The sequence below is a fragment of the Camelus dromedarius genome, chromosome 26 (assembly GCF_036321535.1).
Source record: "Camelus dromedarius isolate mCamDro1 chromosome 26, mCamDro1.pat, whole genome shotgun sequence".
NCBI classification, from domain to species: Eukaryota; Metazoa; Chordata; class Mammalia; order Artiodactyla; family Camelidae; genus Camelus; species Camelus dromedarius.
Genome location: NC_087461.1, coordinates 29,146,489 through 29,156,477, shown reverse-complemented (window position 1 = coordinate 29,156,477; position 9,989 = coordinate 29,146,489).

Here is a 9,989-nt window from a genome sequence, read left to right as displayed (position 1 = left end):
AGATGAGCATAATAGATAAACACAGAACATTCCACCCAGAGGCAGCAGATACATATTCCTTTCAAATGCACATAAAGCATTCTACAAGATAGATCAGATGTGAGGCCACAAAATAAAACTCAATAAATTTAAGAAGAGTGAAATTATATTAAGCATCTTTTCTGATCAAAATGGTATAAAATTAGAAATCAATTATAATAAGAAAGCTGGAAAAAAAAAAGCCACAAACACATGGAGGCTAAAGATCAAGGTTCTAAAAAAGTAAATGGGTGAACAAAGAAATCAAAGAGGAAATTAAAAAATACCTTGAAACAAATTAAAATAGAAATACAGCAATCCAAAATCTATAGGACAGAGCAAAAATCATTCTAAGACAAAAATGTGTAGTTATAAAGGCCTATCTTGGGAAACAAGAAAGCAAATAAGCAATCTAAACTTACACCAAAAGAAACTAAAGCAAACAAACAAATAAACAAAGAAAGCCCAAAGTGAGTAAAAGGAAGGAAATACTAGAACAATATGAGGGGAGGAGGAGAGAGAGAGAGAAGGGACAGAAAGTTTATTAGGAAGAAATAATGGTTGAAAACTTCCCAAATTTAGGGAGGGAAATAAACATCCATATTCATACAGCATAAAGAATCCAAAGGGAATGGATTTAAAGTCCACACGGAGACACATTATAAGCAATTGTCAAATCAAAGATGAAGAGAGACTTTACAAAGCAACATTAAAAAAATAACTTGTCACATACAAGAGAACCCATAACTATGAGAGAATTTCCTTTTCTTTTTAACATTTTTATTAATTTATAATCACTTTACAATGTTGTGTCAAATTCTAGTGTAGAGCATAATTTTTCAGTTATACATGAACATATATATATATATATATATTCATTGTCACATACCTTTTTCTGTGAGCTACCATAAGACCTTGTATATATTTCTCTGTGCTATACAGTATAATCTTGTTTATCAGTTCTACAATTTTGAAATCCCAGTCTATCCCTTCCCACCCTCCACCCCCTTGGCAACCACAAGCTTGTATTCTATGTCTATGAGTCTATTTCTGTTTTGTATTTATGCTTTGTTTTTTTTGTTTGTTTGTTTTTATTTTTAGATTCCACATATGAGTGATCTCATATGGTATTTTTCTTTCTCTTTCTGGCTTACTTCACTTAGAATGACATTCTCCAGGAACATCCATGTTGCTGCAAATGGAGTTATGTTGTTGGTTTTTATGGCTGAATAGTATTCCATTGTATAACTATACCACTTCTTCTTTATCCAGTCATCTGTTGATGGACATTTAGGCTGTTTCCATGTCTTGGCTATTGTAAATATTGCTGCTATGAACATTGGGGTGCATGTGTCATCCTGAAGTAGGGGTCCTTCTGGATATATGCCCAGGAGTGGGATTCCTGGGTCATATGGTAAGTCTATTCCTAGTCTTTTGAGGAATCTCCATACTGTTTTCCACAGTGGCTGCACCAAACTGCATTCCCACCAGCAGGGAAGGAGGGTTCCCTTTTCTTGACAGCCTCTCCAGTACTTGTTATTTGTGGATTTTTAAATTATGGCCATTCTGTAGGTGTGAAGTGATACTTGATTGTAGTTTTAATTTGCATTTCTCTAATAATTAGTGATATTGAGCATTTTTTCATGTGCCTATTGATCATTTGTATGTCTTCCTTGGAGAATTGCTTGTTTAGCTCTTCTGCCCATTTTTGGATTGGGTTTTTTTTTTTTTTTATTAAGTCATATGAGCTGCTTATATATTCTGGAGATCAAGCCTTTGTCGGTTTCATTTGCAAACATTTTCTCCCATTCCATAGGTTGTCTTTTTGTTTTACTTATGGTTTCCTCTGCTGTGCAGAAGCTTGTAAGTTTCATTAGGTCCCATTTATTTATTCTTGCTTTTACTTCTATTGCTTGAGTAGACTATTCTAGGAGAACATTCTTGAGATGTATGTCAGATAATATTTTGCCTATATTTTCTTCCAGAAGGTTTATTGTATCTTGTCTTATGTTTAAGTCTTTGATCCATTTTGAGTTTATTTTTGTGTATGGTGTAAGGGAGGGTTCTAGCTTCATTGCTTTACATGCTCTGTCCAGTTTCCTCCATACCATTTGCTGAAGAGACTGTCTTTATTCCATTGCCTCCTTTGTTGAAGATGAGTTGACCAAAAGTTTGTGGGTTCACTCATACCAGTCATTCTCAAACTCTTCCAGAAGATTGAAAAGGAGGGAATACTCCCAAACTCATTCTATGAAGCCATCATCATCCTGATACCAAAACCAGGCAAAGACACTACAAAAAAGAAAATTATAGGCCAGTATCACTGATGAACATACATGCCAAAATCCTCACCAAAATATTAGCAAATAGAATCCAACAACACATAAAAAAGATTATACATCATGACCAAGTGGCGTTCATCCCAGGGACACAAGGATGGTTCAACATATGCAAATCAATCAATGTAATACATCACATCAACAAGAGAAAGGACAAAAACCACATGCTTATCTCAACAGATGCAGAAAAAGCATTTGATAAAATCCAACACACATTTATGATAAAAATTCTTACCAAAGTGGATATAGATGGAATATATCTCAACATAATAAAAGCTATATATGACAAACCTACAGCCAGCATAGTACTCAATGGTGAAAAACTCAGCAGCTTCCCACTAAAATCTGGGAGAAGACAAGGATGCCCACTATCACCACTCATATTCAACATCATCTTGGAAGTCCTAGACACAGCAATCAAGCAAGAGAGAGAAAAGTGTTCCAAATTGGAAGAGAAGAGGTAAAAGTGTCACTATATGCTGACGACATGTTACTATATATAGAAGACCCTAAAAGGTCCACACAAAAACTATTAGATCTGTTTAAAGAATTCAGCAAGGTAGCAGGTCGCAAGGTTAACGTTCAAAAATCAGTTTCATTCCTTTACACTAACGAGGAATCAACAGAAAAAGAAAGTAAAGAAACAATCCCCTTTAAAATAGCACCCAAAATAATAAAATACCTGGGAATAAATCTAACCAAGGAGGTGAAAAATTATACAGAAAACAATAAACCACTGATGAAGGAAATTAAAGAAGACTTTAAAAAATGGAAAGATATCTCATGTTCTTGGATTGGAAGAATCAATATTGTTAAAATGGTCACACTACCCAAGGCAGTGTACAGATTTAATGCAATCCCTATCAAATTACCCAGGGCATATTTCACAGAAATAGAACAAATCATAATAAAATTATATGGAACCATCAAAGACCTAGAATTACAAAAGCATTACTGAAGAGAAAGAAAGAGACTGGAGAAATAACCCTCCCAGACTTCAGACAATACTACAGAGCTACAGTCATCAAGACAACATTGTATTGGTACAAAAACATACATATGGACCAATGGAACAGAATAGTGAGTCCAGAAATGAGAGAATTTCTCAGCATAAATCTTATAGGCTAGAAAGGAGTAGTACGATATACTCAAAATGCTGATAGAAGAAAAACTGTAAAATAAGACTACTATATCCCACAAAATTGGTATTCAAAAGTGAAGGAGAGATAAAGACATTCTCAGACAAACAAAAGCTGAAGGAGTTCATCACCACGAAATACTAAAGGGAGTTATTCAAGTTGAAAAGAAAAGACACTAAATAGCAACAGGAAAGTATACCAAAGTATAAAACTCACTGATAAATATAAATATATAAACAAATATGGAATATTGTACACTGTGATAGTAGTGTGTAAGTCACAGCTTATTTTGGTTTAAGAGTTAAAAGAGAAAAATGTTAAAAATAAACATAATTATAAAAAGTTATGAATGGATGCACAATATAAAAATGTATAAAATGTGACAACAAATATAAAGTTGGAGAAGTAAAAGAGTAGAGTTTTTGTATGTGATTGAAGTCAAGTTATTGTCAGTTTAAAAAGAGACATTACTCTAAGATATTTTATGCAAGCCTCATGGTAACCACATGACATGAAAATACCAACAGAGAAGAAAAAAGAAAAAGAGAAAACAATCAAAGAGTAACAAAAATCAACAAAACACAGAGGAAGACAGCAAGAAAGGAAAAGAGTAAAAAAGAACTATAAGACAGACAAAGCTATCAACAGTTAATGTCCAGCAACAAATGAGTAGATTAAGAAAATGTGGTCTAATCATACAATGGAATATTACTCGGCTTTAAAAAGGTAAGGAATTCCCACCATTTAACACAACATTAATGAAACTGGAAGACGTTACATAAGCAAATTAAGTTGGTCACAGAGGACAAATACTGCATGATTCTACTTACATGAGGTGCCTAAAAATTGTCAAAGTCATAGATGTAGTGAATAAAATGCTGGTTGCCAGGAGCTATGAAGAGGATGAAAGGGAGATTGGTTGTTCATTAGGTTGTCAGTTGCACAAGATGTGTATGTTCTAGAGAGCTGCAGTATAGTACTATGCCTACAGTTAACAATACTGCACTACAAACTTAAAAACTTGTTAAGATATATAAAATAGATAAACAAGTTTATACTGTTTAACACAGGAAACTATATTCAGTATCTTGTAGTAACATATAAAGAAAAAGATATGAAAATGAATATATGTATGTATATATATGACTGAAACATTATTCTGTGTATCAGAAATGGATGCAACATTGTAAACTGACTAAACTTTAATAAAAATTAAATTAAAAAATGTGTGTGTGTATGTGTATACATATTATATATATAAATATATATAAATATATATATATAATATATATATATATATAGCAGTTTGGCCCACTAAAATGTTTTTGAAGCAACAGCACTGCAGAAATAATGAACAAATGCAACACCCAGATTTCTGTTTTCAAATTTTTGTTCACTTAAAAAAATGTAGCAAACAATGTTCCTTAAAGAAATCTCAGATTGATTGCAGGTGGAGGGGAAAAACACAAAATGTGGCTATGATATAGTTTGGTGCCAGAAAACAAAAGTACACTCAAAGATTAAGGAAGTCATATCAAATAGGTCATATCAAATATGCCAAATGGACATATCATGGGCAAGTTTGGGATAATTTTAATATCAAAAAGACTCATGACTATAAGTGATTATAATCACATAACCTAAGCCGGTATCCAGATATAACTTCAGCAATAGGAAACATAGGGAAAGAAAACAAGATAAAAGACACCATGAGAAAATAAACATGTGGGATATTCTATATGAAAGGTAGTTTCTTTTAAAAGTCAACGCTGTTTTTAAAATGAATAACAAATTAAAAACACAAAATGATACTTCTAGTTTTATATAAACAGATATAACAAATAAATATAGGACATGATACTTGGTTTGACCCTGATTCAAAGATATAAATAAATGATACAGCTATAAAAGTATGTTAGACGCAATTGGGAAATTCAAATATTGGCTATCAGGTTATATTAGAGAATTATTAATTACCATTTTTTCCCAGTTACACTAATAGCACATGTTTATTTAGGAGAAGTTACTTATTCTTGTGAGATGCATGCTGAAATACTTAGGGATATTGTGAAGTGTCATGAAACAAGTTTTAAATGGTTCATCGAAAAAAGTATGTAGAGAGAGAAAGTAAACGTGGCAAAATATTAACAAATTTTAAATCTTAATGGAAGGTATATGGGTGTTCATTGCACTATCTTTTCCACTTTTCTGTAAGTTTAAAATGTATCAATTTAATGTTTGGAGAGAGAAAAGAACCGTCAAAGTGTAGAAAGGCATTCTTGCAGTGCTGTTAAAAATATTATAACTCAGGGTACGACCTAAATGCACTGCAAAAATAAATCACTTAAACACATTTAGTACAGTTGGTCCAGCCACAGAATGAATTCAGTCAATCAGTGAACAGTTATCAGGCATCAATACTACCCTAAGCCCTGAGGACAGAGTGATAAAGAAAATAGAGAAGGCCTCTGCTCTCAGGGGAGAGCCAAAAACAAGCCAACAAATAAATGAACAAATTCATTACCAATAGGACTGGTGTATGGCATGAAGGAAATAATAAATGACAGAGGAGTTTCCCTAGATTGAGGGAGAGGGAAGGTTACATTGGGGTGGCAGTATTTGAGCTGAGGCTTGAGTGACAACAAGGAGCTGCCACGGGGGACACCTCTTAAATCTTCCCATCCTCACAAGGGATAGCAGAGTGTAAAGACACTGATGTGAGCATGAGGACGGCTACACAGGTGAAAAAGATGAGCACGGCTGAGGAACATGTTTGCAATTATGGTGCTGTGTGAGAAGAGGGGTCTAGAACATCTTCTCTAATAGGATACAACTCTTCAAAGATACATGTACACACAGAATGATACAATGCAAACCACCAACAGCTTGTCACTGTGTTGACATCACAGGAGACCTTTCTCTTTCTCTCACTATCTGTTTTTCCCAAGGTACAAATGAACATGTGACTTTTATAGAGATATAGATTGATATAGATATAGATATAAATATAGATATAGATATAGATATTTTAAAGGCTTATGCACCCTCCTGGAGGGAAAAAAAAAAGCGGCAGAAATAGCTCAGTAACTCCCTGGCACCCTGAATGAAGTTCAATCTGGACACTTGAGAAGGGCCATTCTGATCCCACCTAGTCACAATCCAAGAGCTGCACACTGCCTGTCCAAAGGCGCCCACTCTTTGCAGGGAACAGCTTCATACATTTATGAAATGCTTTGCTTTCTTCCTTGACTCTAAACCTTGGGACTAGGACAGAAAATAGGGGAAACTTCTCATAAGCTACCAACAACAGAAGACTAGCTGAGCCTAAACAAACAAACAAACAAACAAACAAAGCAATTAATTAATTTTTTTAACATTTTTTATTGATTTATAATCATTTTACAATATTGTGTCAAATTCCAGTGTTCAGCACAATTTTTCAGTCATACATGGACATACACACACTCATTGTCACATTTTTTTCTCTGTGAACTACCATAACATTTTGTGTATATTACCCTGTGCTATACAGTATAATCTTGTTTATCTATTGTACAATTTTGAAATCCCAGTCTATCCCTTCCCACCCTCGGCCTCCCTGGTTAATCTTTTTAAAGTGTGGCTATGACTGATTCAGCATCCTGGTTACTGCCAAGGAGGAAAGCAACCTACCAGTTGCTCGTTAGTGGGAGCCTGATGATTGGCTGCTCAGCCACAGATATCCACAAGAGGGCAGCAGAGGAGTTTGCTTGCTCAAACACAATCCCGTATGCCCTATCCTCCAGGGCCTCCATTCTTCCCTCTTCACCCTCTCTTTTAGTTCCCCCCTCAAAATGATCTCCTGCTTTTCAGCTTACTGTGGAGGATAAATCTGTTGGATCTCCACCTTCTGTAGACAATGCTCAAACCACTCATGCCACATAATCCCAACCATAAACAAACTGAGAAAGTAGCATTTAAACCTTTGTCTTCAATTAAATTGCATGGCGAATGATTTCCCCAAGTCCCAAAAGGAAAGAGGGAAACTATGCAAAAAGTCAAGAAGCCTTGGCTGCTTACTCTCTGAGATTCCCCAAACTTATATCAACTTATCCACTTATTTGTGATGATACTTTTCTTTGGTTTCAGAAAGCTAAATGGACCACTATCTTGGAAGACCTGGAGGGGTCTCAAATTACTGCTGAGTTCAGTCAGAAAGTAAGAGTTAGAGAAAAAGGGTTAGAAGCCATTCTAAGTTTTATCTTGTTAAAATCGTTTGGTCCTGTGTTCAAAATTGTAAACAACTGAAGGATGAAATGTGGCAAATTAACAACAGCAATTAGAAACTATTTGGAAAGAGCAGTCAAGGCTTGAACTGAATTACAAAAGTAGCCTTTGCTCTAGCCGCAGCTTTCTGAATGATATAAGACTTGAGCTTTATGACAGAAAAAAGTCTACTGTTAAAATGCTGAGATGCCTGAATTTCAGACATCAGCTCAGCATTGTGAGGGTAACGTTTCTAAAAAATAGAAAATTCACTATCAAATCACATGGTTTTACAATTAAAACAATTACAAAAATCTGAACAAAGACAGGACCCCAAAATATGGGCTTCCATTGAACAGAATACTTGCTGGCATTACAAAGAAAATTTCACTGAATTTTGGACTGTCTAGACTCCAAATAGAAAGAAAAGCCCCAAAAACACACAGGAGGAATACTAACTTAGCTCTGGGGAAGCAAGCATTCTTTGACCACAGTTCCCACTAAATTCACAGGTTGAGGTTACCCTTGTGAGTTGAAGGGCACCCTACCACATTTCTCTTTAATTTTGGAGTGACATATTTCACTTTTAACACTGCTTCCTTTTCTGGCACCTTCTTCAAAGTCACCAAACTGCCAGTGGTGGGTTTTGATAATTTGCCTCATAGTTTGCCTCCCAGTCCCTCAGTATATCTATAAGATCCCTTCTGTGTCAACACAATTTTCCTCTTAGACCAACTACTCCAATAACTTCATGGATTGGGGTATTATACTTCATTGTGATACTGCAGGACTTCTTTCACAGGTCTCCTATTCATTTCTTTCACTTTTGTTAACTCTAATGGCTTTACCTGACTTCCTTAAGCTTCTCTGTCCTCTTCAACCTAGTACCAATCTTACTGTGGACTTAAGTCAATTAGTGGACAGGACTTCTCTTCTTTATAGACAAGGAATTTAACTGAAATTGGGCATGTATGAGGTGGAGAACCCCATAATAGAATGCTATGGTAAGTAGAAGTAGTTCTGTCCATGCCCACCCCCCCAAGATCCCCCAATATAACATAACACAAGAGAAACTTGATGGGTGCTAATAGTTCAAGAATTATTAGTTAAGGTACTCCTGGTTCCTACTTGTATCCCATGCAACACTTTCATTCTGGCTGTTTAAAAGCCAAATGGAAAGGATACTGGCTATTCCAAGACTGGAGATTCTAACATGTTCCCCTTCAAATCTAATAGAACTCTATCCTGAGGTCTATTTAAATGTTCCCATAACTATATACTTCAACCCCCAATCCACCCTTGTCAGAATTTCCCCTTCCCACTCTAGCCCTTAAACTCTCTATAATCACTCAGCTTTAGGCTTCTTTTGCCCTTCTGGGGATTTTTGGAAATGTAGGGACCCTAAAAGCAAATACCACATGTGGAAAAGTCTAATTGGAAACAGTGGATATTTTACCAACTCAAATGAATTTGAAAAATACCCAGATAGCTGCTTGGTGTCTTCCTATTCCCCATTCCAAAACTGAGTTTACAGTCACCTTGACACGTATCCAGATGTCAGACTTCCTCCCACACTCACAGAGGCCTGCAGACCTGGGCAGATGTCACACACCAGACCAGCCTCTTCCTCACTACCACTGAGTGTATTCCATCACGTTTTGTTTCTCTTTGGCTGATCTAGGAGCTACTGGCAGTGCTATGTTGTTGGGAGTGAGACAGTTACTGGCATAGACGTGTGGATGCATGGCTTGGGGACCAGGCAGGAACCCATGTGGATGATGCATAGACATATGGACAGTACACAGATTCCTTTTCTGCATCTCTGCTCCAAGACAATGAGGATAGTTAGACACTTTAACCCAAATGGCACTAGAAGCAGACACTCAGCCTGAGATTTTGGACTTGGACCATTTTACTTGGCTTGTAAGACAATGATACATATATGAGCTGATGACAACCTCTGGTATATCGTAGCACCGCATTTACTTAAACCAGGATGATTTCCCATTGTCCACCTTTGTAAACAATGTCTTACTGGAACATAGTTATGCCCATTTGTTTACCTATTGCATGGGTGCTTTCACTGAATAGTTGTGACAGAGACCCTATATCTCAGAAAGCCTAAAATATTTACTATCTGGCCTTTTATGAAGAAGTTTCCATAGACACGGAGAATGCTGAGGAAGGTGGAGAAGAGGAGGAAGGAGAAGTACTCCCTATACCCTCACAGTCTGGCTTCCTTGGACAT